The 25,369-nt window shown below is 34.0% G+C and overlaps 1 long non-coding RNA gene and 1 pseudogene across 2 annotated transcripts in view; one reads left to right on the top strand and one right to left on the bottom strand.

The window, feature by feature from the left end:
* Nucleotides 1-17,960, bottom strand: part of LOC146935725 (uncharacterized) — a 47,606-nt gene extending 29,646 nt beyond the window's left edge. Inside the window, exon 1 of the long non-coding RNA XR_015030341.1 lies at nt 17,825-17,960. This is a non-coding gene — a long non-coding RNA (uncharacterized LOC146935725). The remainder of the gene's footprint in view (nt 1-17,824) is intronic.
* Nucleotides 4,620-7,825, top strand: LOC146935726 (F-box protein At3g54460-like; annotated as a pseudogene). The gene is made up of 7 exons (XR_015030340.1): nt 4,620-5,849; nt 5,955-6,168; nt 6,267-6,539; nt 6,650-6,709; nt 6,837-6,967; nt 7,246-7,360; nt 7,543-7,825. The product of XR_015030340.1 is annotated as an F-box protein At3g54460-like (transcript).
* Nucleotides 17,961-25,369: the final 7,409 nt, after the last annotated feature.

Genomic DNA, 25,369 nt, shown 5'->3' with positions numbered 1-25,369 from the left:
TCCTTTAAAGAAGGTGTGAGCTCATTGAGAGTGTGAATCAAGTCAGAGCCTCTACCCCACTTGTCTTTTAGTAATCTATGAAAATCATCATGAGTAATCCAAGCAGCTTCAAACCTGAAAGGACGATTACCTCCATAATAAGGCTCACCATTAAGCATAACCATAATAGGATGATGATCCGACTGCACCCTAGGGAGGACTTTGGCAAACCCCTCATGGTATCGTAGCCTCCAATCCACGTTACAAAGAACACGATCTAGCTTTTTAAAGACTCTCTCATAACCATTCCACTTAGGACCCCTCCAAGTAAACTTAGTTCCAACTGTGTTAACATCCATAAGATTACACTCATTAATCCAATTTGCAAAGTGAAGACATCTTCTGAGATCAACTTGCGTCCCTCCTTTCTTTTCATCTGGACTAGCAATTTCATTAAAATCTCCCATCATTAACCAAGGCTCGTGAATACTCCTAGCTAAGTCCCGTAAATTATTCCAAGTATCACCCCGTTCATGATCCCTCGGGCTTGCATAAACTACAGTAAGCAACCAAGGATCATTATCTTTATCTTTAACTTGAACATGGAGAAAATGAGAATCATTACGAATGAGCTGAATTTGTAGATCTGTCCTATTCCATAATAACCAAATTCCTCCAGAAAAACCACGAGCTTCAGATAAAAGAAACTTCTTAAAACCTAAGCTTTTGATAGTCCTTAAGGCCACATTACCACTACATCGAGGTTCTTGCAAAGCCACAATATCTACTTTATGTTTCCTGCAAAAAAGTTTAAGTGCTCTACGAAAATTCTTTCCTTGAGCACCTCTACAATTCCAAGTAATCACAATCATTAAAATAATAAAAAATAAAAAAGGATACACAGTGGTTAAAGATGGCCACCACATTAACTCATATGCATATCTGTGTCATGGGTAGCCCCCATGTTCACTTCATCCACTTGAGTCTTGTTGCTATAATTCAAGTCCTCACCATCCCTGTAGTTATTATTGTTCTCTTGAGACCCATTCAAATTCAAACTAATAGGGTCGGGAGGCTTTGGATTCTTCACCTCTAATTTTCCTGTCATGATGTCTTTGATAATATGCCCCTGATTATTTTTTGTTTGTAGTCCATCATGCAGACTGCTTAAAGGTTGCGTCGGTGAATGCATGTGACTCGAACTAACATCTTTCCCTGCTACTTTGAGTTGATGTGGCGGACCGGACCCGTTAACTTGGGTAACAGTATACCCGCCCTTATAAACTCCTACTGCAATAGGATAATCTTTCTTTGGTTCCATAGAAAGCCTTGATTTGCTTGGTCCACTTAATTCATTGCGTTGCCTTTTAGTGCTATTTCTAGTCCAACTTTTGGTTTGCTTGTTGGAAGAATGATGGGCCCCACTTTTGTTATTTTGCATGTTACCATGCACGTTGTCATCACCTGCATAATTAGTGGAAACATATTTAAATTTATGAGAATTAAAGGACATACCTTTAACGGTTCCACCGAATCCTTGCGCATTCATTTTATTATTAATTTTTTTCTTTCTTTCAACTTTGATCCAATCCCCGTGGAGAGATTCAGGTGCGCCATTAATGCTTGATTGATCACTCTCCGTAATTTCCTCAACGGTCTTTTGCACAGTTTCTTCCGGTTGCGTAACCGTTCTGATCTGTTCGCCGCTGTCTGCCACCGTGGTGCCCATCGCTTCAGTTGCTGGTTTGTTCTGTTTAGAGATACAGTCTTTGAGGACATGGCCGTAACACCCACACTGAGTGCATATTATGTGGAGTCCCTCGTATTGTACCTGATACCATTCGCCGTTGATTCCAACTCTCCCTACCACCGGTTGTGTGAGATCTATTTCTACGCACATTCTAGCAAATTTACCACGAGCCACCCTCAACGTATGAATATCTACCTTCACCGGTGTACCCACCATTGACGCAAGAGTCCAAAGCAAACTCTCGTCATAGTATACAAGATTTAGACTCGGTATACGGATCCAAACCATAGTTTTATCAATGATGGCGGTAGCGGCATTAAAAGTCGGTGACCATTGACGAACGGCCAAGTAATGGTCGTAAATCATCCAAGGACCTCCATTAATGACTTTGGCTTTGTCTTCTTCGCCGTCAAATTTAACCATGTAAAAAGAATTTCCCACATCCATTAAATCTATTCCTCCTGTTAATGCCCATATTGTTTCCAGTTTTGTTTTCATGATATTGAAACCCAAGCTCTTACCAAGAAGTTTGACAACTAATGCATCCTTCCATGGTATGCTCAATTCTTCCATTACTGAACTTTTCACGTGCAGCATAGGCAGCAGCCTGTTCCCTTTGATGAGTTCTATTTGCGCCAGATTGTTTGCGATAAGATCGATTCGTTCTCTCACCTTGACAGATTGAGTACCCAATACCTTATCTCTGAATGAAATTGAATTTGTCTTCGACATCGTTTCACTGTTTTGGACGTTTTGTGTATTATTGAGAGAGCCACCAACACCGCCTAAATCAGGTGGTTCTGGTGGTATGATCATTTGTGCCGGCGGAGGCTGTATGGCCTTGAACGTGAACGACATAGCAAAAACCCTAGCAGACTAATAAAAAACTAGAGTAAACACTGAAAATAATATCAGGTCATCTTTATAATAAAGATCAAAAGAATACATATATGTGTTATATCAATGCAAATCATGATAGAAAATCGTGATATATGCGCTCCAAATTTGCAAATAAATGAAGTTTATGATTTTGAGATTGTGAGGATATTGAATCATTTATTGATCTTTTAGCCATACAAAAATTCGATTTTTTTATAACATGTAGAAAACTCAATAAGTGGCATTCATTACTGTTTGTCAACTACACACTTTATCACTGATGTAATCAAGTTCATATCAACCTTACTTTAAATAGTGCTTTACCACCTCAACTAGATTTATGGTAGTTATTTTAGTCACTGAGGTCAACTAAAACTTTTACTTAATCAAAACCAATCCAAATCGCCGACATGGCTAATGATAAATACAAAATTTAATTCCAACGTTCACAAGTACTAATTAAAATAAATAAAAAATATCGATTTTTATTTTTCATAATCTTTTTCCAGCATTCCCCTTCGATTGTTAGTTGATAATTCAAGTTTATATTAGTGATAATCATGTTTAAATGGTTAACACACTTTCAGTTAGTTTGTTTTGAAGTTTGTTACTGGTTTGTTAGAGTGTAGCTAATAACTGTTAGGGTTTGTTACAACTGCTTGTGCTTCAAGCTACCTAACTAATTGGGTATATAAGCTATTATTCATTGTACATTTTAATCAATCTTCAACAATACAAACTTTCTTCAATCACATAATCTTTCTCTTCTCAATCTCTCAAAATCACAAAATTCACTAAACCCTAAAACTGCAAAACTGCTTCTGGTTATTGCTTGTGATACAAGCTTGATTTGATGCGCTAACAAATTGGCATCAAGATCCTGTGATTACGTTCTAAGTAGGGGTGGAAATGGGCTAGGCCGGGCCGGGCTTTGTAAGGCCTAAGCCTGACCTACTTCAAAAATTATAGGCCTGAGCATGACTTATTACCCGTCATAGGCTCATTTTCGAGGCCTGAGCCTGGCCTTTTTAAAGGCCTGATGAAGCCTGAAAGCCTATTTAAAAGCCTATTTTATCCTAAGGCCTAGCAACATGTGTAAGTCTACTCCTAAATAGGCCAAAACTTATTTAGGCCTAAAGCCCACAAATATGTTTGCTACTAAATAATGAATTCTTACGAAGGTCTAATCACACCAATATATCAGCTACTAAATAACCAATCATACGAAGGCTTGTGTTTATGGGGAAAAAAAACTTTAAAAATATCAATAATGGAAGATATGTTATATATGAAAAGCTTAATAGGCCGGCCTGATGGGCTTAATAGGCTTTTTTGCAAGCCTTAGTCTGACCTGTTTAATTAAATAGGCCTTATAAAAAGCTTGAGCCTGGCCTTGTTAATAAACGAGCTGGGCCGAGCTAGGCTTTAAATAGGCTAGGTCGTAGGCCCCTGTCGGACGGCCTGGCCTGTTCCCACCCCTAGTTCTAAGGGGTAATCAAGATCTTCAATCACGCAATTTAAAGGAAGAAACGCTGAAGGAAACCCCATGAATGGTTTTTAACACTCATCTTCCAATTCTTGAAGCACGCAATAGGGAAAGATGAAGTGCAATGATGAAGAATCTGTTTGGTGCACAAGATTTGCTTGAAATTGTGCAGAATGGTGTAGGTGATTTAGCTGCGAATGCCACTGATGTGCAAAGGAACGAACACAAAGAACTGAAGAAGAAAGATTGCAAGGCTTTGTTCCTGATTCAACAGAGTCTTGATGAAGGAAACTTTGAAAGAATCTCAAAAACAGTTAGTTCAAAGGAGGCATGGGATATTCTTTCAAAGTACCATGAAGGTGATGATAAAGTGAAGTTGATTAAGCTTCAATTACTGAGGAGGAAATTTGAGTTGATGCAGATGGAAGATGATCGAACGATTTCTGAATACATCTCCGAACCCATCAATCTTGTGAATCAGATGAAGGCTTGTAGTGAAGCTATTATTGATCAACATATAGTTGAGAAGATTATGAGGACCCTATCTTCAAGGTTTGATTTCATTGTGGTGGCAATTCAGGAATCAAAAGATGTTAAGACATTGAAGATTGAGGAGCTGCAGAGTTCATTAGAAGCTCATGAATCGATGGTTTCATAAAGAAGAAATGAAAGATCAATTCAACATGCCCTGCAAGTTCAAACTATCAAGAAGGATGATAATGATAGGAAGAACTTCAAGAAAGGGAAGAAAAACTCTAAGGGATGAAAATGGTCTAAAAGCAAGAACAATGGATCTGATAAAGGCGAATCTTCAAAGGAAGGAAATTCTAATCAAAAGAACAATGGTTAGGTTATACATGTCAAGAGCAACCCTGGTAGTTGTTCCAGCAAATTTGGTCAATCATTGGAAAGTACAAATAGAAAAGCATGTCAGGCCTGCTCAATTGCAGGTTTATGTTTGTAACGATCATCGGAAACCATCTGCGCACTCGCTTGCCTGGGATTATGATGTTGTCATCACTACATTTAGCCGTTTGAGTGCGGAGTGGGGCCCACGTAAGAAGACTGCCCTAATGCAAGTGCGCTGGTTTAGGATAATTTTAGATGAAAGGCATACTCTTGGCTCAAGCCTGAGCCTAACAAACAAGTTGCAAATGACTATTTCATTGGTTGCTTCAAATCGGTGGATACTAACTGGAACTCCAACACACCGAACACTCCTAACAGCCAACTTACACATCTACAACCGTTGCTAAGGTTCCTTCATGAAGAAGCTTATGGACTGAATCAAAAATCATGGGATGCTGGCGTGCTTAGGCCATTCGAGGCAGAGATGGAAGAAGGTTGGTCTCGTCTGTTGCGTTTACTTCAGAAATGCATGATTAGTGCTAGAAAGGCAGATTTGCAAAGTATTCCACCATGCATCAAGAAAGTTGTTTTACTAGATTTTAATGAGGAACATGCTAGAAGTTACAATGAGTTGGTACTCACTGTTCGGCGTAATATATTGATGGCTGATTGGAATGATCCTTCGCATATGGAAAGTCTACTGAATCCAAAACAATGGAAATTTCGTAGTGGAGCTATAAAAAATGTAAGGCTTTCATGCTGTGTTGCTGGACATATTAAAGTTACACACGCTGGAGAAGATATTCAGGAAACAATGGATATGTTAGTGAAAAATGGTCTAGATTCTACTTCAGGGGAGTATACCTCCATAAGATACAGTCTCCTGTTTGGTGGCCACTGTGTCAGGTAATATACTTTGATTTCGATATTTCATGTTGCTTTAATTTTCGGTATGTCATAGTTTCTTATCGTCATCATTATCATCATCATTTAATTTAATGAATTTCTTAGGTGCAAGGAATGGTGCCGGCTCCCTTTCATTACGCCATGTCGACATATGTTGTGCCTTGATTGTGTTTCCATTGACAAGACCAAGTGTACATATCCTAGCTGTGATAACTTGTATGAGATGCAGAGTCCTGATTCAATGGCACGGCCAGAAAATCCTAACCCAAAGTGGTTTGTACCCCAAGATCTTATTGAGTTACAACCTTCTTATGCGCAGGCACTGCTTTTAATTGAGAAATCAGTTCGCATTCAATTGTATCTTTTTTGTTTTTGTTTTTATTTTTGAAGTTTTCGTTGTGATTGTTGAATGAACAGGATAATTGGGATCCTGATTGGCAATCAACATCTAGTAGTAAAGTTGCATATCTCGTCCAGAGGTTGAAAGCTTTGCAGGGAACCAATGAAGAGATGAGTTCATATACTGACAATAGCAATGCGATGTATATTGAAAATAGTTTTCCTTTGCACACAAGTCATTCCGCATCATCATTCCAGGAATGTTCAAGTAGCATTAGTACCAATGTGGTCCCTGAAAAAGTTTTGATATTTTCTCAGTTTCTTGAGCATATACATGTCATTGAACAACAGGTGCTTTTTCTGTACCAATTGTGACCATTTGTAAATCTATTATATTTTATTCGTTGGCCATTTGCATATTCTGTTGTAATTGAATAAACAATTAAATTTCTATTTTCCAGTTGGCTATTAATGGTATCAAATATACTGGAATGTATAACCCAATGCATTCTAGCAACAAGGTATAATGTTCGAATTCTTGAGATCTTATTCTCTGTTTCTGATTCTTATGATCTTATTTTCGTTTCTGAAAATATAAACTTACTTTTGGTTTCTAATCTTTGGTTAATTTACTTTTCTCTTTAACAGAAGAAGTCATTAGCCAAGTTCCAGCACGATTCAAGTTGTATGGCACTTCTGATGGATGGGAGTGCTGCATTGGGTCTTGACTTAAGTTTTGTTACACATGTATTTTTAATGGAGCCAATCTGGGACAGAAGGTAAATACATTAATCCGATTCATATGCAAACGATGATATAAAATTAAGCTGTTTTGCTTTAAAGGCGTAGGGATAAATGGATTTTGAATTTTTCTAAAATTGTTATATTGTTAATATATCTGTTGCTTTTGAATGTGTAAACTGGAACTGTATTGTTAAATAAAGCGACTGTTAGTGGATCCTCTGTTTGCCCAATTTGGTGGATGGCTCCTACTTCAATTAAAATTTTCACTCTTGTCCGATTTAATTTTCTTCTAACTCGAGTAAAACCTTTTCAGTATGGAGGAGCAAGTAATTAGTCGTGCCCATCGTATGGGTGCGTCCCGTCCTATTCATGTGGAAACATTAGCTATGCGTGGTACAATTGAAGAGCAAATGCTAGAATTTTTACAGGTGAATCTCTCTTGCTTGAATTACTTAACACCATCCTAAATCTAGTTTAACAAGGGATTGCTCAGTTTCTTTGATTGGCTTGTTGTTTGGAAACTTTATCATTCAATTTTTTTCTTGCTTTTCCCTGCTATCCTTTTTCTTGTCCTAATAATTCATGCTTCTATTGCATGATGTTCAACAAGGATGCTGACAAACGTAGAAGATTTCATAATAAAGATGTTGTCAAATCTGAAGATGGTGGGGGACGAGGGTGTCGATCAGTGCATGATTTTGCTGAAAGCAATTATCTACTGGAACTTAAATTTGTATAAACTAATTCAGAAACTCCAGAAGGTTTGTATGTGGTAGCTTTTTCCTATTCTAGTTTTGGTAGGAAACCAAAATTCGTAGGGAGAAGTTTTTACCTATTTTATTTTTTGCCAGGAAATACAAATTCGTATGGAGGATAAATTTTTTGCTATTCTATTTATGCCAGGAAACACAAATTATTATGGAGGACGATTGCATTTGGGGAATTAGATGCAATGCAAGTAATTTTTATTGACACTTACTTTAGAACTATTTATTTGGATTTTGTCAAAAAACAAAAATTAAAAGGTTATGTTTTTGGAATTGATAAAGATGCTGAAATATTACTGTGATTTCTGTGTTGTAAAACAAGAAATCAGCCTTCCAATATTTTACATTGATTGGATTTACTCTTCATAAATCGATCGATTATCAAGGGGCCGAGATGACTTTTTTTACCGTTAGTTGAAGTGATACACACCAAATTCATGATGTCAACTTGTTTGCTTGAAGTTTCTTCAATCTATTACTAAGTTAAAAATTAGTCGACTTGAAAACAAGTATAGTTTGTTTTTTAATTGATATTAGGTATTTGCCGTCACAATCTAGTGTTTAGCACTTTACAAGTTACACACAAGGATTTTTTTTTATTTTTTTTTTTTTATTTTTTTTTTTTTATGGAAAACCAGAATATATGGATGTTTGCACACATGAACACAAATATAATTGGCTAGTAATCAAAAAGTAAATTAAGCTTAAATTCATTTTTGGCTTTGCTATTTTAACTGAAAAATGATAATATATAGTCCTTTGTTTCACAAGTTTAAGGTACTGTTTGACCCGATTTTTTTTTTCTTTTCAACTTCTCTACATATTTAAGGAGAAGTTAGGTCAAACACAATATCAATTAAGTATTTACTAAAAAAAATACTTTTTTTGAATGCATAAAATTGAATGGAATCAGTTTTGGGTAAAAGTTGTTGAATGTTACTTTAAAAAACTACTCGGCAATTTATTTAACAAGCACCTCTACTCATGCATCTTTTCTTTTACTTTTTAATAATTATTTTTCAATTTGTTTTATTTTCTATTTAATTTAATTTAATTTTTTTGAACTGGTCCATTTAATTTTTTTTAAGGAGGTTCCATTTAATTTAATTATCTTTTTTATGAAGGAATTTTATTATTTTTTTTATCACTTATATATTTAATTTCAATATCGTTTAATCATCACAACATCACAAATATTTTTATTCACGTTGTCATTTAATGATATCAAATATTTGATTTCCTTTCTTCAACCTCTCAAATACACACACACACACACACACACACACACACACACACACACACACACACACACATTATGTCTGTTCAGGTTTTTGTTACGCTAATGTGTATAATTTTTTTTAGTGTTGCATAATGCGTATAATTATTTTGATAAAATTTGGATTTTAATTAAAAGTAGAAGTATAGATGTGTAACACCCACAACGTGGCCCAGTAACAGTGCCGGGTAGCCCATAGTGGAAGTCGGCCAAGGCCGGGTAGCCCAGGGAAGTCGGGCTGTTACAGGATGACCCCACATTGATATGAGGAACCGAATCACATCGGAATGAGAGGGATCCGGAGGCCGTGTAGGTATGAGACTACATGGTTGAAGGAAGGCTTATAAGAATGGTTAGGTACTACCCATATCAACAAGATGCATCTTCTTTTCGGGAGCTCAATCCAAGGAACTCCACAGTTAAGCGTGCTTGGCTTGGAGTAGTACTAGGATGGGTGACCTACCGGGAAGTTTCCCATGCCGGGAAGTTTCCCGGTAAGCATGTGAGTGAGGACAAAGCATGCTGAAAAGACTCGTGTTGGTTTGTGGGGTTAGTCGGCAATCCTGTAAGCAGTCTGGGATGTTACAAGATGCCTAAAAAAAATTATAATTATATATATTTTGCACCTTTATATTGTAACAAACTATGCATATCTTTTTCTTATTAAAAAAAAAAAATTAAACATATCTTTTTCAATGACACCAACAATGTAACAAATATAATATCATATAATATAAATTCTTATCTTTTTGAATGACACAAAAAATATGACATTCTTTTAACAAAATTTGTTATAGAGTATAATTGGAAAAGAAAAAACCAACTATTTTGATATTATTTATGTTATTATTTGAGTCTCCTTAAATTATTTCTTCTATTCAAATATTTCACAAGTCTTTTATATGATGATGCGAATTTGTATTCATGTTACACAAAATAAACATCATTGAGTAAATACAGTATTTGTAAAAAAATATCTTTTATATTTTAAACATATTTTCCCTTCAAAAAATATTTAAACATTTTTTTATTTATTATGTTAACTCATAATAAATTCAAAGTTTTTGTCACACCTTCCTTTATAGTCACACCTTCAACAACGTTCCAATCCATCTCCAATAAGTGACGAATTTTTTTAACCAACGCTCTACCCAAGTGACTATCTGTCATACTTTCCTTTATAGTCTTCTCCACACTAACACAATCTACATTCAATTCAACTGCTGTATATCCCATCCTTCTCACATGTCTCAAACCCTCCAACACTCCCCAAAGCTCTGCCACAAACGCACTGCACTCGCCAATGAATTTAGCAAAACCACCAATTCATTCTCCATCACTCCCTCTAATAATACCCGCACAACCAGCTATATTTCCACCCTTGCACGCTCCATCTATATTTAACTTCACCCAATTAACTTGTGGAGGCCTCCACCTAATGAAATCTATCACACGTTGTCTATTGGAAGCAATTTGGTTAGCCATTCTTGCTTGATAATAATCTTCTGATAGCTTCAAAACATGATTCACATGATTAATTGGTCTAACAAAATCATTTTCATGCAACTCTTATTCCTCCATGTCCACAAACAATGGCATGTTATCGCCCAAATATCTTTCCAATCTCTATCCCCCCCTCCAACCGGCATCATGACTTAAATTGAAATTAATCCAATTATCCAAGTTACTCATAAAGAATTGATTATTGGCTTCATTTGGGATAAGACCTTTCCACAATGGCAGCACCAAAGGACAATCCCTTAAAGCATGTAAACTTGTTTCCTCCACGTCACCACAATAAGCACACATAGAATGGCCAAGACCCATCCTACTTTTCTTGCAATTTGTTAGCAACTTATAATGCTTTAGCATCCACATAAAATGCCTAACTCTCTCACTAACATTTAACTTCCATATTTTTTGCCAATTCACATCAATATCATCATAAGGAAAATCACACAATTGGCTATACATTTCAGCTATTGAATATCCTTTCTTAAGACTTCCCATACCCACTTGCTCATCACTACCATTTGCTTCATTTGGAGGAAGAATGGCAGCTATCTTCCTTTTGATATCATTTGGTAACCAATCACCTAAAATTTGCCAATTCCACCCACCATTTGAATCAACAAGATCACATACTATGGCTTCCCATAATTCATGTGGTACTGCTATATTGGTATCTGCTATACAATACCCTTCCTTGATCCAAGCATGTCTCCAAGCCTTATCACAACCATCCCCAACTGTCCAGAAGCTAGTTTTAGTCATATGACTACTCAAACCTTCTAATCACTTTCCAAAAGCTAGAGTCGGATGACCTAATCTCAGCACCATTACTCAAATTATTACACTCATATTTACCACGAATCACGTCACACCAAAACTCCTTTGCTCGTGTATGGATTTTCCAACTAAACTTAAGTAGACACGCTTGATTCATGACATCTAACCTTCTCAATCCAAGACCCCCCCCCCCCCATCCTTTTTGGTGTAGTTACCACATCCCAACCAACAGCATGGTACTTTCGCGCATTATCAGTCTTACCCCAAATGAAATTCCGCTGCAATCTGTGGATATCATCTAAACATGCCTCTGGAATTTTGTTTGTCATCATAGGATAAATCGGTACTGCCTCCATTACACTTTTAGCCAAGGTTTCTCTCCCTGCAAAGGAAAGTTGTTTAGCTTTCCAGGCCATAAGCTTATTGCTGACATGATCAACAATATACTGAAAGTCTCCATGTTTAGGTGCTATGCCATTCAACGGAACTCCAAGATACTTCTCAAGATCATTTGTTTCTCTAAAACCAGAAATTTGAGTCAACCTTTCCCGAGTATTTCTTCCCACATTTTTTGAGAACAAAATACTAGTTTTCTCCTAGCCCACCTTCTGCCCTGACATTCTGCAGAAAGAATTCAGAATACTCATGACACAATTCATCTGTAATTCACTTGCTTCACCAAATAGCAACAATAAGTCATCTGCAAACATAAGATGAGAAACCATTGGACCGTTCCTTCCGGCTCTTAGAGTATGCCATTCTCCGTTATTCACTGCATTCAAAATAAGATGAGATAATTTGTCCATACATAGAACAAACAGATACGGAGAAATTGGGCCTCCTTGATGGATTCACCGTTGTGGGCGAAAATAATCCGTTCTAGCACCATTTCATTTAACATTAGTTTCAACACTAGTAACGGCATGCATAATAATGTTTACCAGCCTCTCAGGGAGTTTAATATCTGACAGAACCTTCCAAATAAATTTCCAACTAAGTTTATCATAAGCCTTGGACAAATCAACTTTGATAGCAAAGTAACCCCTCTTACCTTTCATCTTGTGCATAGTGTGAACCATTTCCTTCGCCACAATAATATTCTCATGAATATTTCTCCCCGGAACAAAACCAGTTTGATAAGGAGACACCAACTTTGGAATACAACTTTTTAATCTTTCTACAATCACTTTACTGACAACCTTGTAAATTGTATTACACAAGGAAATAGGCCGAAGCTGATTAACAAATTCAGATTGACGCACTTTTGGGATGAGACAAATATCTGTTTGGTTTACCATTGCAAGACCACTCGGATCATCCCAAACCCTACGAACAAAATCACAAACCGAGCTTCCCACAATCTCCCACGACTTTTGATAGAAGCCAGCAGGAAAACCATCCATCCGGTCCAGGTGCCTTCCACGGATTCATATTAAGCAAAGCACTTCTGACTTCGTTATCATCTATTGGCGCACGCAAAGACACTAACACATCCTCTTCCAACGTAAGATAAGTGACATTTGTTTGAAGCCACTCCATTCTACAATGATTAATGGAAAATAACTTCTTATAAAACTCATTAACCATGTCATTAAGTTGCTCAACATCTTCTATCCACTGGCCTTGATCATCTCTTAGCATGAGAATATTATTCTTTCTCCTTCTAGTAACAGTTTTCAAATGGTAATATCGCGTATTACGATCACCATCAGCTAACCATTTAGCACGCGAACGTTGAAACCACATTAGCTCTTCCATCTTCAAAATAACACTTAATTCAGTCTGTAACTTCTTTTCTAGACGACATATGCCCCCATTTCGATTATCATTTTGCATACATCTTTGAATACCATCTAATCTAGCCATGAACTCCTTTTTTTTCATAACAACTTGATCAATTGTTTGCAACCTCCATCCTTTTAAATCCCGTTCCAAATTATTCAAGTTGTTGATAATATTCACCTCTCTATTCCAACTATCATTCAACATATCATTATAAGAAGATTCCATTAACCAAGCACTCTCAAATCTAAACTGGCGAGGAGCTATAGGATGCGGGGCATCCACTGGTGATATTAGAATGGGATGATGATCAGAAAAGTCTAATCTTGCAAGGACTTTTACATACCCATCAGGAAACTCTAACCTCCATTATCTATGCCACAACATCAAATTTAATTTCACACCATTAATAAAAATAACATTTCATAACAACAAACCTCATACTCAGCTGTGTAAAAAAATCTTTCAATATAAGGACTTTTTTTTTGAGTTCCGAATGCATAGTTGAGTTATTTTGATTGTTGTAATTTCTTGTTGTTTTTCTATTTTGATTTCTTATCAGATTCTGGTGGGTACTTCCAGTGCTCATATCATTTTTGTAGCTATACTTTTTTTCTAATATATTTTTCATTGGCCATTCAAACAAATAAAATAAGGATATTGTATTATCCACTATCCAGATCGTTGTTGATTTTCCTTTAGGAAAAGTCTTCGTATGTGGTTATTATTGTTATAGATCAATAATTATGATAAATGACAACAATAATATATATAGAGATAAAACAATACTGGCTAATATCTTGTATATAATTTTAAAACATATTAATTACGTGGGCTTTGGTCTATTGTACGAAAAATAAATAAATTAATATCAATTTTTTTTCACTTTTTTTCACATATTAATTTTTTCAATTTATGAGAACCTCAAGTATTAATTTCATCACTTGACAGTACTGCTAAAGTTTATCCACTTATTTTCTTACTAAAATACTAGATTTAAGTATGGAGTTTGATATCCAACTAATTAAAAGAAAGACAAACATGTGGGGAGATAGAGCCAATAATACTAAATAGTCTTGTTGTGTGGAAAATTAAAGGATTGGTAATTATCATCCAGTTTTCCAAATACATGGGACCTATGAATGTAACATTGTTGAATAATTTACACCAAATTATGACATTTATTAAATGACTTAGATTGACCATAGACTCACATTGAGTCTCTAACTAGTATAAAACCAGTTAACTCCATATGTATTATGCACCAACACTAACAATAATATCACTTCTTAAAATGGCTAATTCCTTTTTCTTATCCTTACTGATGTTGTTCCTTGCTGCTCTTATGCTTGTTACTCAAGGATTTGCTAATCTGTTTATTTGACGCCAGACCCCCAAAATAGAAGCCCCCATATAGCCTGTTCGCCGAACAACTGGGCATCAGATCCAAATTGTTTGAAGTCACCCCAATATAGAATCCCCCGTAGAGCCTGCTCGCCGAACAGCCGGGTATATGATCCAAATTGTCGACGTGGTCCACCCACACATTAGTAAAACATGAACGCGATACAATTAGGCATATCAATATCTACTAAATAAGTGGTCTTAGTTACCATGTGTAATAATTTGTATATCTTGTGTATAATTTAGCTTGGAGGTTTTCCATCTTATTCTACCTCCGAAAACATGTTTTACATTATCGATTAAATCCCGAATGTTTGGCCAAGTCAAGAACATAATATGTGTGTTATATCAATGTAAATCATGAGAGAAAATCATGATATATATGTGCTCCAGATTTGCAAATAAATAAAGTTTATGATTTTGAGATTGTGATGGTATTGAATCATTGATCGATCATTTAGAAATACATTCTAAAAAACTGAAATTTGAAATTTTTGTTAACCTGTAGAAAACTCAAAATAAGTTTTTGTAGTTCTAAAAAAGAAATCGTAAGTTTTGCATCTCCCTCCTATCAATATTTTTTTTTTTCCTTTCTCTAAGACGTCTATTCCAGAAAACTCAATTTAAGAATTTAAAAAGTAAAAAAAAAAAAAAAAACATAATCTGATTTTAATAAAAGTTCTTAAAATACTCAAAATTTGAACAAATTGTGAGTATTAGAATAATTGTCATTAAGAAATTTAGACCTTGTCAGGACGGAGGAGCAAGTAATTAGTCGTGCCCATCGTATGGGTGCTTCTCGTCCTATTCACGTGGAAACCTTAGCAATGCGTGGTACAATTGAAGAGCAAATGCTAAATTTTTTACAAGTGATGCTTGTTATTTGGTAACTTTATCATTGAATATTTTTTTGCTTTGCTATCCTTTTTATTTTCCTAATAATTCATGCTTCTATTTCTTGATGTTCAACAAGGATGCTGACAAACGTAGAAGATTTCACAATAAAGATGTTTCCAAATCTGACGATGGCAGGGGACGAGGGTGTCGATCAGTGCATGACTTTGCTGAAAACAATTATCTACTGGAACTTAAATTTGTATAAACTTGTTCAGAAACTCCGGAAGGTTTGTATGTGGCACATTTTCCGGATTCTAGCTTTTCAGGGAAACACAATTTTGTATGTAGGTAGAAGTGTTTCCCTATTTTATTTTTGCTAGGAAAAATAATTATCTGTTATTCTATTTTTGCCGGGAAACACAAATTCGTAGGGACAACGAGTCATGTTGCATTTGGAGGAGAATTAGCTGCAATGCAAGTGATTTTTATTGACAATTACTTTAGAACTTTTTATTTGGATTTTTGTCAAAAAGAAAAAGTAAAAAGGGTATGTTTTTGGAAGTGATCAAGATGGTGAAATATTACTGTGATTTTTGTCTAGTAAAACAAAAATCAGCGTGTCAGAACTTTATATTTGATTGGATTTACTATTTATAAATCGATCTAATATCAATGGGCAGAGATTCCATTATTTTTTCAAATGGCCATTAGTTGAAGAGATTTACTTTTCCCATCGGATTTCTACAGCGCCCTATTTTTTTTCTTCGAAAACACCCTTTGTCCGGATTATTGGTTTCGAATAGAATTGTTAGAATTTTTCAGATTTATCCGGATTTTAAACTCCGGAATGGTCTTTTTCCAGAACTCCGGAATGTTAGTCCACCTATGACATTGGAGGTTAACCCCTTGACGAAAGGGACCAAATAATGGTTTAATCAAACAAATGAAAAATTAATTACGGGACCAAAATGGTACCAAAAAAATAGTTAAGAGACAAAAAGAACGATTTAGGCTAAAAGAATCCTACAACTTAAGGACATTTTTTTAATCATATAATTATACAGACAATGATATTATGGAATCTATCATTTGCTGTGCCGGTAGCAGCATGTGTGATTGGTAGGAACATATTCTTTCCATATGTGGCCTTGGGAGGTACTTTTTAGTGAAATGGTGCTTTTGCTTTCCTTGAATTTGTTTGGTTTTGGCTCTTGAACTTGTGGCTGGTTCATCCCTGAAGTTGTTTTTCTTTGTTTTGTGAGTACATGATGTATAGTTGAGTTCTTTTTTACTGTTGTATTTTCATGTAGTTTTTTTTTTTTTTTTATTTCTTATCGGATCTAGTGAGTACTTCTCGTGCTCATAGCATTTTTAAAATAAGAATGTTGTATTACTCAGATGGTTGATACTTTAGAAAAGAATATGGATTCTCTCCTGTCAATTCTCTTTTGCTATCTGTTCTACACTAATATCAGCCGTCCATCCACATTTTTTCTGTCTCTTCTTGACTGTTATTATTAAATGTTTTCTTTATGATCTTACAACCAACCATTAGATAAGGAACATGACAGAGAACAAAATACACGGGCAACAAACGATCTACTTCCCTATATACACTATTGATGTTATTTACCACACAATAACCACATACGAAAGATTTTTTCTAAAGGAATTAGATCGTCTCCTGCCCATATATTATGCTCTCTCTCCTGTTCTTTATTCAATGGCGGCTATCCATATATATAAATTAAAGCGATAAAACTATACTGGATATTAAAAGTTTTTTGTTTTTATTTTCTAGGGGTGGCCAATTAAAAGTAATTATCACATATATTTAGTAAAAAAACATTATTAATCTAAAATCATTTGATAATTTATTAACGTACAAAAAAAAAACTAACATCCTATATATAATTTTAAAATATATATATTACGATATTTTAAAAAAATATTAATTACGTACTAAATAATTTTAAATTATGGGCTTTGGTCCTATTGTACCAAAAATAAATAATTTAATATCAATTTTTTTATGAGAACGGCAAGTATTAATTTCATCAATTGATAGTACTCCTAAACTGTTTATCACATTTTTTCTTACTAAAATGCTCGATTTAAGTATGGAGTTTGATGTTCTAACTATTTAAAAGAAAGACAAGCATTTGGGGAGATAGAGCCAAAAACACTATATGGTCTTGTTGTGTGGAAAATTAAAGAATTGGTACTTATCATCAAGTTTTCCAAATACATGGGACCTATGAGTGTATTGTTGAATAATTTACACCAAATTTTGACATGTAGTAAATGACTTTGATTGACCATAAACTCACATTGAGTCTCTAATTAGTATAAAACCAGTTAACTCCATATGTATTATGCACCACTACTAATAATAATATCACTTCTTAAAATGGCTAATTCCTTTTTCTTATCCTTATTAGTGTTGTTCCTTGCTGCTCTTATGTTTGTTCCTCAAGGGCTTGCTGATGCTGAATATTCCAAGCCCCAAACTTACAAGCCTCCTATACACACGCCACTAATTTCCTGCATTAACAACCCAAACAACCGGGCATATCCTTGCCCTCCACCAATACAAAATAGAAGCCCCCAATATGCACCAAGAACTCCTCCTTGCACGCCAAAGAACCGGGTATCATATCCATATTGTCCTCCACCCACACATTTGTAAAACATGAACGTGAGACAAGGCATATCAATATCTACAAAATAAGTGGTCCTAGTTACAATGTATAATTTGGCTTGGAGGTTTTCCATCTTATTCTACCTCCGAAAACATGTTTTACATTATCGATTAAATCCCGAATGTTTGGCCAAGTTAAGAACATAATATGTGTGTGTTATATCAATGTAAATCATGAGAGAAAATCATGATATATGTGTTCCAGATTTGAAAATAAATAAAGTTTATGGTTTTGAGATTGTAATGATATTGAATCATTGATTGATCATTTAGGAATATATCTTGTTTATGATTTTGGAATAAAGTTTATGATTTTCATTCACGAACCATCATACAATATATGTTGTTTGGCAACAAAACCCCATAAACTCTCAAACCTCAAAATTTGAGTTTTTTTATAACCGTATAACTTTTTAAACTTGTCACGTCATGTAATAGTTTTTTAAATTAAACTAACTCAACGAAAACAGATAAAAACGTTAGTCTTTTCAGTTTTTTTTTTTAGAGGATTGTCTCTTGTGACATTAGAGTCCAGTGAATTTCCATCCATTGATTTGCAATGAGAGAGAAAGAGAAAAAAGGGAAAAAATGCATTTAAGGGTGGGGATTAAAACTGGAGAGAGTCCAGTGAAAACCTCACTGGAAGGGATCCATTTCCGTTTGTTACATATATTAGCCATTTAAATCATAAAACATTTGCAATATTATAGCTTTTTATCATTAGTTGAATTATATTTTTTACTTTGCCATTTAATATGGTCCAAGTCAACAAATTAGATTTTCTAAATTAATTTTTATAAAAAAAATAAAAAATTTCAAATATGAACAATGAATTTTCATCTTTTTCACCACCACCAACATCATGTAAAAAACTAAATATAACGTAGAAAATTTCAAATTAATTTTTTTGGAATCGTACAAATAAAATCACATTTTGAAGAATTTTAAGAATTTCAATTTGAAATTTACTACTTATTTTTTTTACTATGATGATGAAGATTCATCATTTTTTATTTGGAAATTTTATTTTTAAGAAAAATTAATTTTAAAAATGTAATTTTCTTATTTGTACTAGCCATGTCAACACAAATTATAAAGGATAAAAATAAATTTGAGACAAAATAATAAAGGTAAGCATGAAATAAAAATAATAAACTATAAACTCATACACTATTTGAAACAACTTCTAAAAAATAAGCTATAAACTAATAAAATAAGCTTTAAACTCACGATAAAAAAGCAATTGTGAAACATATATTTTTTAATCGTACGGGCTTATAAACTATAAACTAGCTTATTGAATTTTTCAAACGGACGGCAAGCTACCAGTGTTGTCGTAAGAATGAGTTTTCTTTATTTTTGGAGGATCAAAGATGAGTTTACAATCATTCTATAATATTTAAGAATTAATGAGTGCAATTGGTAAACACTAAGTTATTAAAAATCTTTATAAATTAATTAAAAAATTTAATAAGAAAAAAAAAGTGTTTTGTATTTTTATATTCAAGCACAAATGTCAAATAAAGTAACCTATGTGGAATTTTTATAAATAAACTATACAGGATTCAATGTATAAATAGTAATATCTATATATTAATATTATTAAAACAGGTTGCACCTCCAGTACACTGTTTTTTCAGCTAAACAAGTGGAGATATAGAGCCAATATTACTGAATGGTGCTGATCATCAACTAGTAGCAAATACATGGAACATGTAACATTGTTGAATAATTCAATTCATAAACAATTTTGACATGTAGTAACAATCTTGGGGGGACCATAGCCTAATAGTGAACATTTATTTAATAATACACTATTAACAGCCTATTTATATAATACACATAACCTATTAACAGTGTATTTTCATAAACACCGTTAATATCTATCTATTATTAAAACAGGCTGCAACTTCGTACATGGTGTGCAAACAAGTGGAGAGATAGAGCCAATAATACTAAATGGTCTTGTTGTGTGGAAAATTTACATAGTGAACATTTTTAATCATCAACTAGTTTTCCAAATGCATGGAAACTACGTGTGTAACATTGTTGAATGATTCAATTCATATAAAATTTTTGAGTTTGATTGACCATAGACTCACATTGCATTGAGTCTCTAACTAGTATAAAACCAGTTTAACTCCCAATGTATTATGCACCAACACAACACTAATAATAATATCACTTTTTAAACTTAAAATGGCTAATTCACTTTTCTTAACCTTACTAGTGGTATTCCTTGCTGCTCTTATGCTTGCTCCTCAACATTCTGCTGATGCTTTTACCTTGCCCCCCGCAGTTAAAACCATTATCGGAAAAATAAAGCCCCCAAAAGCGCCCAAAATCAATCATTGCTCGAAGCCACTCGGGAAGTACCGAGGCAAAGATTGCCCTCCAGCCTGAAACATCAATGCAACAAGACATATCAATATCTACTAAGTAATTGTAATTTACTTGTACGAGGAAGTTTAGGTGGCTGGTTTTGGTTCAATTATTTAGGGGTCTATTGATGTGGTGTTGATGGCAGGTGGTTTGATTTTGTGTTAGGGGAAGGTCTGGGTGTTTTTTCTTGATTTGGTTAAGGTTTTTCTGCTGTGATTCTATTGTATTTAGGGTTGTTTGGATGGTTTTGTGTTGTGGCTTTTTAACATTGGTTTTGTTGTATGTCTTTATGTATTGTTACCTAGTGTCTTTCCCCTATAGCCTCTTCACTTCTTGGGTTGGGTTATCTTATGAATAAAAATTGTTGTTTAAAAAGAAAAAATTATCTACCAAGTAAATGCTCTGTTTTATATTCCTGTGTATAATATAGTCAAGTTTACAAATCGAAAGAAAACCGGGCATATTATCCATATTGTCAACGTGGTCCTAGTTACCATGTATAAGATGTATATTCGAGAAAACTCAATTTAAGTATTTAAAAAGTTCAAAAAACTTAATCTGATTTTATTAGGAGTTCTTTAAAAACTTAAAAAATTTGAACAAACTGTGAGTATTAGAAATAAGAGTTGTGTTATTTGAACAACAATTTTAACGACAATTTATGAGACAAACATAGATCTACATAAAAAAATTAGGTATTGAAACAAAAACCAAAACAACAGAAAGAGAAAGTAAAAATATAATGTGAGCATGTGAGAGAAAGTTGTCACAAAATTTGTGAAATAATGGTTTCTGAAATTTAGACCTAAAATAATGCGAGAGAAAGATAATTTAGACATAAAAGAACTTGCATCTCATGAAACTTAGACCTCAAGGATCTTGCACCTCACATAACAATTAATGTCAACAATATGTAATTATATGTATATTTCCTTATTTAGCATTAATTTGTATCATGTGTGTGTTATATATATATATATATATATATATATATATATATATATATATATATATATATATATATATATATATATATATATAGTTGATTGTTGCCCATTAACTTTGATATGTTGAAGGCGATGGAGCAGAACAGCCGGCGTGGGATCAGGTGAGACAAGGAAAAGATCACGCAAGTTAATTTAATAAATAATCACGGACAATTGGATTAGACATAATAGACGGTTGAGATTTGGTGTCAAACTAAAGTTTGACACCTGGTGTCAACGTATCCTCTCAATGCAAATGACACAGACTAGTAATTATCTTATTATAATTCTTACATGGTATCAGTAAGCTGTTGGTACTCATCCTTCTCTCGTAAACCTAATACAACGACGTCGTTCCTCTTCTCTTTCAATCACCATCAGGGCCTAATCATCCCCCAAAAATGCTACCACTCGAAGGATAATTTCAACCCCTACTCCTTCCACACCTATCTATCCCTCTACCACCATTTTCAATTATCACCAATTTCATCAAGATTACGTTCAATATTGAAAAGGGTCCAATATAATACATGGTTCGAACTCTTCAAAATTCATGCAAAAGGGTTCATCAAGTCTTTGATCACATCATTCCTCCCTCACCCACTAATAAGCCAACAACTCCCTCTCTCAAAGAAATCAATCCCAATCTTTGGCCACATTTTGATGTTGTCGTATTATAATGGATATATGACACCACCTTAGAAGATATTCTCATCACCATTATCGAGCGCGATTCAGACGCATAACTTGCATGGAAAAAGTTGTTTAACATTTTCTACGACAACAAAAACTATAAGGTTCTCTATCTAGAACAAGAGTTCTCACGAGTCAACATGGAGCAATTCCTCCCGAGTCATGTTGCATTTGGAGAATTAGTTGCAATGCAAGTGATATTTATTTGGATTTTTATAAAAAAAAAAGAAGTAATAATATATGCGAGTTCTGTAAGGCTTGACCCAACCCATGACTTCATGTGGGAAAAGGAAGTCCTTAACACATAAATGGTGGCGAAAGATCTAATTCCCATATCCGGGAGGAATGATTTAAATGATGATCATGTCTGAGTGAAATGCGTGGAACAGGATTACAGCTTACTTGGTCGAAAATAGGATCAAGAAGGCCTTAGAGGCTAAATTATAGACTATTTATAGAATCTTTAACTAGGGTTGGCAAAAAAATCCGTGCCCGCGGGTATCCGTTGATAAAATCCGTCATGGGCACAGGACGAGTAGCTAATTAAATGAGTATCCGCGGGTATAATAAACGGGTATTTAACTACCCGTTACTTTATGGACACGGACACAAATTTGATGATACCCGTGCCCGCGGGTATCCGTACCCGTTAATAAATTAAGTAAATTACTAAAATATACATGTGTATAAGAGTTTGATGTCTAAAATAAAAACATAGTTTACACATGTCTCAAACCATGAACACTGTGTGCGCGCGCGCGCAAGATTTTGGATGATTTTATCCTTTTATTTTACTTCAAGAATTTGTATTTGTATGGATTATGTAAGAATCATGAATTTTGTATGCTTTATGGAATAGTGAATATGCATGAGATTATGTAAGATGAATTTGTTTGGACTATGGTATTGATTATGAAAATTGAATGGAACATGTTATGTATGGATGTTTTAAAAATTGAAGTTTGTAGATAATTAAAAAAGTATTTTTCTTTAGACAAAAATAATTAATTAAAAAATCCATAGGTACCCAGGAATATCTGTGGGTATCTAAATACCCGTGGATTACCAGTATAGAGATACCCGCACGTGTATGAGTACATACACGGGTACTATTACCATATCCAACGGTGCGGGGACGAATATCATACTACTCATACCCATTGGCATCCCTATCTGTAACATGTGTCTTAGGGAAATGCTAACATCCTAAAACTTAAAAGAGTCATATTAACGAGTGTTATCGTAGAACTTTTGAAGCATTCATAATGAAGAAATTATTCTTTAAAAGAAAAGTAAAGTCTTCCATTTCCAATGCAATAAATGTCCAACTTTCATAAAATCTTACCACTTTAGATGCTTAAAGAGTGCTTCGAAGATACTTGTTAATATTTTCCAACTTAAAAATTAACGAGGTTTTTTTTTTTTTGAACTATATTTATAAGGATAAGGATATTTTGGCGCCATATTATGGAACCTATCTTTTGTTGTGTCGATGGCATCATGTAAGATTGGTAGGAAAGTATTCTTTCTATATGTGGCCTTGGTGGTTGCCATTCAAATTCAAATAAATAAAATAAGGATATTGTATGATCCAGATGGTTGATTCTCCTTTAAAAAAAATATTCGCACGTTTTTTTTTTTTTTTTTTTTTTGAGGTAGTCTTCGTATATGGTTATTGTCAATAATTTTAGTAAATGACAACAATAATTTATTTAGACTATAGAGATAAAACTATACTGGCTAGTTTTGTCAAAAAAACTATAGCGGCTAATTAAAAGTTTTTTGTTTTTTTTTTGTCTAAGGGTGATTTAATAAAAATAATTATTTCAAAAAACAAATGTTCTCTTTCCTCCTCCTTACCACACAAGACCACACAATTCATATTGGTAGATCAAGGATATTTCTTTTGAGTAAATTGTCCTTTGTAGCAATTAAAAGTTATTTTTTTCTTTTCTAAGGGTGATTTAATAAAAATAATTATTTTAAAAAAAATGTGTATAAAATTTATCAAATACATGGTACCTATTAGTGTAACATTGTTGAAAATTTAGACAATTTTCTCTGCTAAACCATATTGGTGTGCAACCAAGTGGAGAGATAGAGCCAATAATACTAAATGGTCTTGTTGTGTGGAAAATGAAAGGATAGGTACTGATCATCAACTAGTAGCAAATACATGGAAGTTGTAACATTGTTGAATAATTCAATTCATACACAATTTTGACATTTAGTAAATGACTTAGATTGACCATAAACTCACATTGAGTCTCTAACTAGTATAAAACCAGTTAACTCACTATGTAATATGCACCAACACTAATAATAATATCACTTCTTAAACTTAAAATGGCTAATTCCTTTTTCTTATCCTTACTAGTGTTGTTCCTTGCTGCTCATATGCTTGTTCCTCAACATTTTGCTGATGCTGCCGGCTTTGGTCCCGCAGTTAAAGCATTAATCCCAAAAATAATCCCAAAAGATAAACCGGTACATATACCCCATATACAAGATCCCTGCAAAAACAAGTTCCTCCGAAACTCGAAGAAATTCGGGCCGTACCTAAATAAACGTTGCCCTCCAGCCTAAAAATCAACGCGACCTGATTGGGTGGTTTAGTTTGTATTGTATTAAGGGTTGTTTGGGTGGTTTAGTTGTCTTTATGTATCTGTTGTCTTGTGTGTTTCCTCTAGCCTCTTCACTTCTTGTGTTGGGTTAGCATATAAATAAAATTTATTGTTATTTAAAAAAACAATACTCTATCTACTAAGCAAATGCTTTGTTTTATATATCTTGTATTAATATAGTAAAGTTCACGCATTTAAATGCGGTTGTTGTGGCTTAGAGGTTTTGCATTTTTCTTTTCTTATTTACCTCCAAAAGCATCCTTTTTACGTTATCAATTAAATCCGCAATGTATGGCTAAGTTAAGAGTAAAATATATATGTGTTATATCAATGCAAATCATGATAGAAAATCGTGATATATGCGCTCCAAATTTGCAAATAAATGAAGTTTATGATTTTGAGATTGTGAGGATATTGAATCATTTATTGATCTTTTAGCCATACAAAAATTCGATTTTTTTATAACATGTAGAAAACTCAATAAGTGGCATTCATTACTGTTTGTCAACTACACACTTTATCACTGATGTAATCAAGTTCATATCAACCTTACTTTAAATAGTGCTTTACCACCTCAACTAGATTTATGGTAGTTATTTTAGTCACTGAGGTCAACTAAAACTTTTACTTAATCAAAACCAATCCAAATCGCCGACATGGCTAATGATAAATACAAAATTTAATTCCAACGTTCAC

This window comes from Medicago sativa, chromosome 3, assembly GCF_051527215.1.
Source record: "Medicago sativa cultivar Bolivia chromosome 3, Bolivia_mono, whole genome shotgun sequence".
Lineage (NCBI taxonomy): Eukaryota > Viridiplantae > Streptophyta > Magnoliopsida > Fabales > Fabaceae > Medicago > Medicago sativa.
Note: the sequence above shows the minus strand (reverse complement) of the source record. Positions and strands in the feature narration are given on the sequence as shown.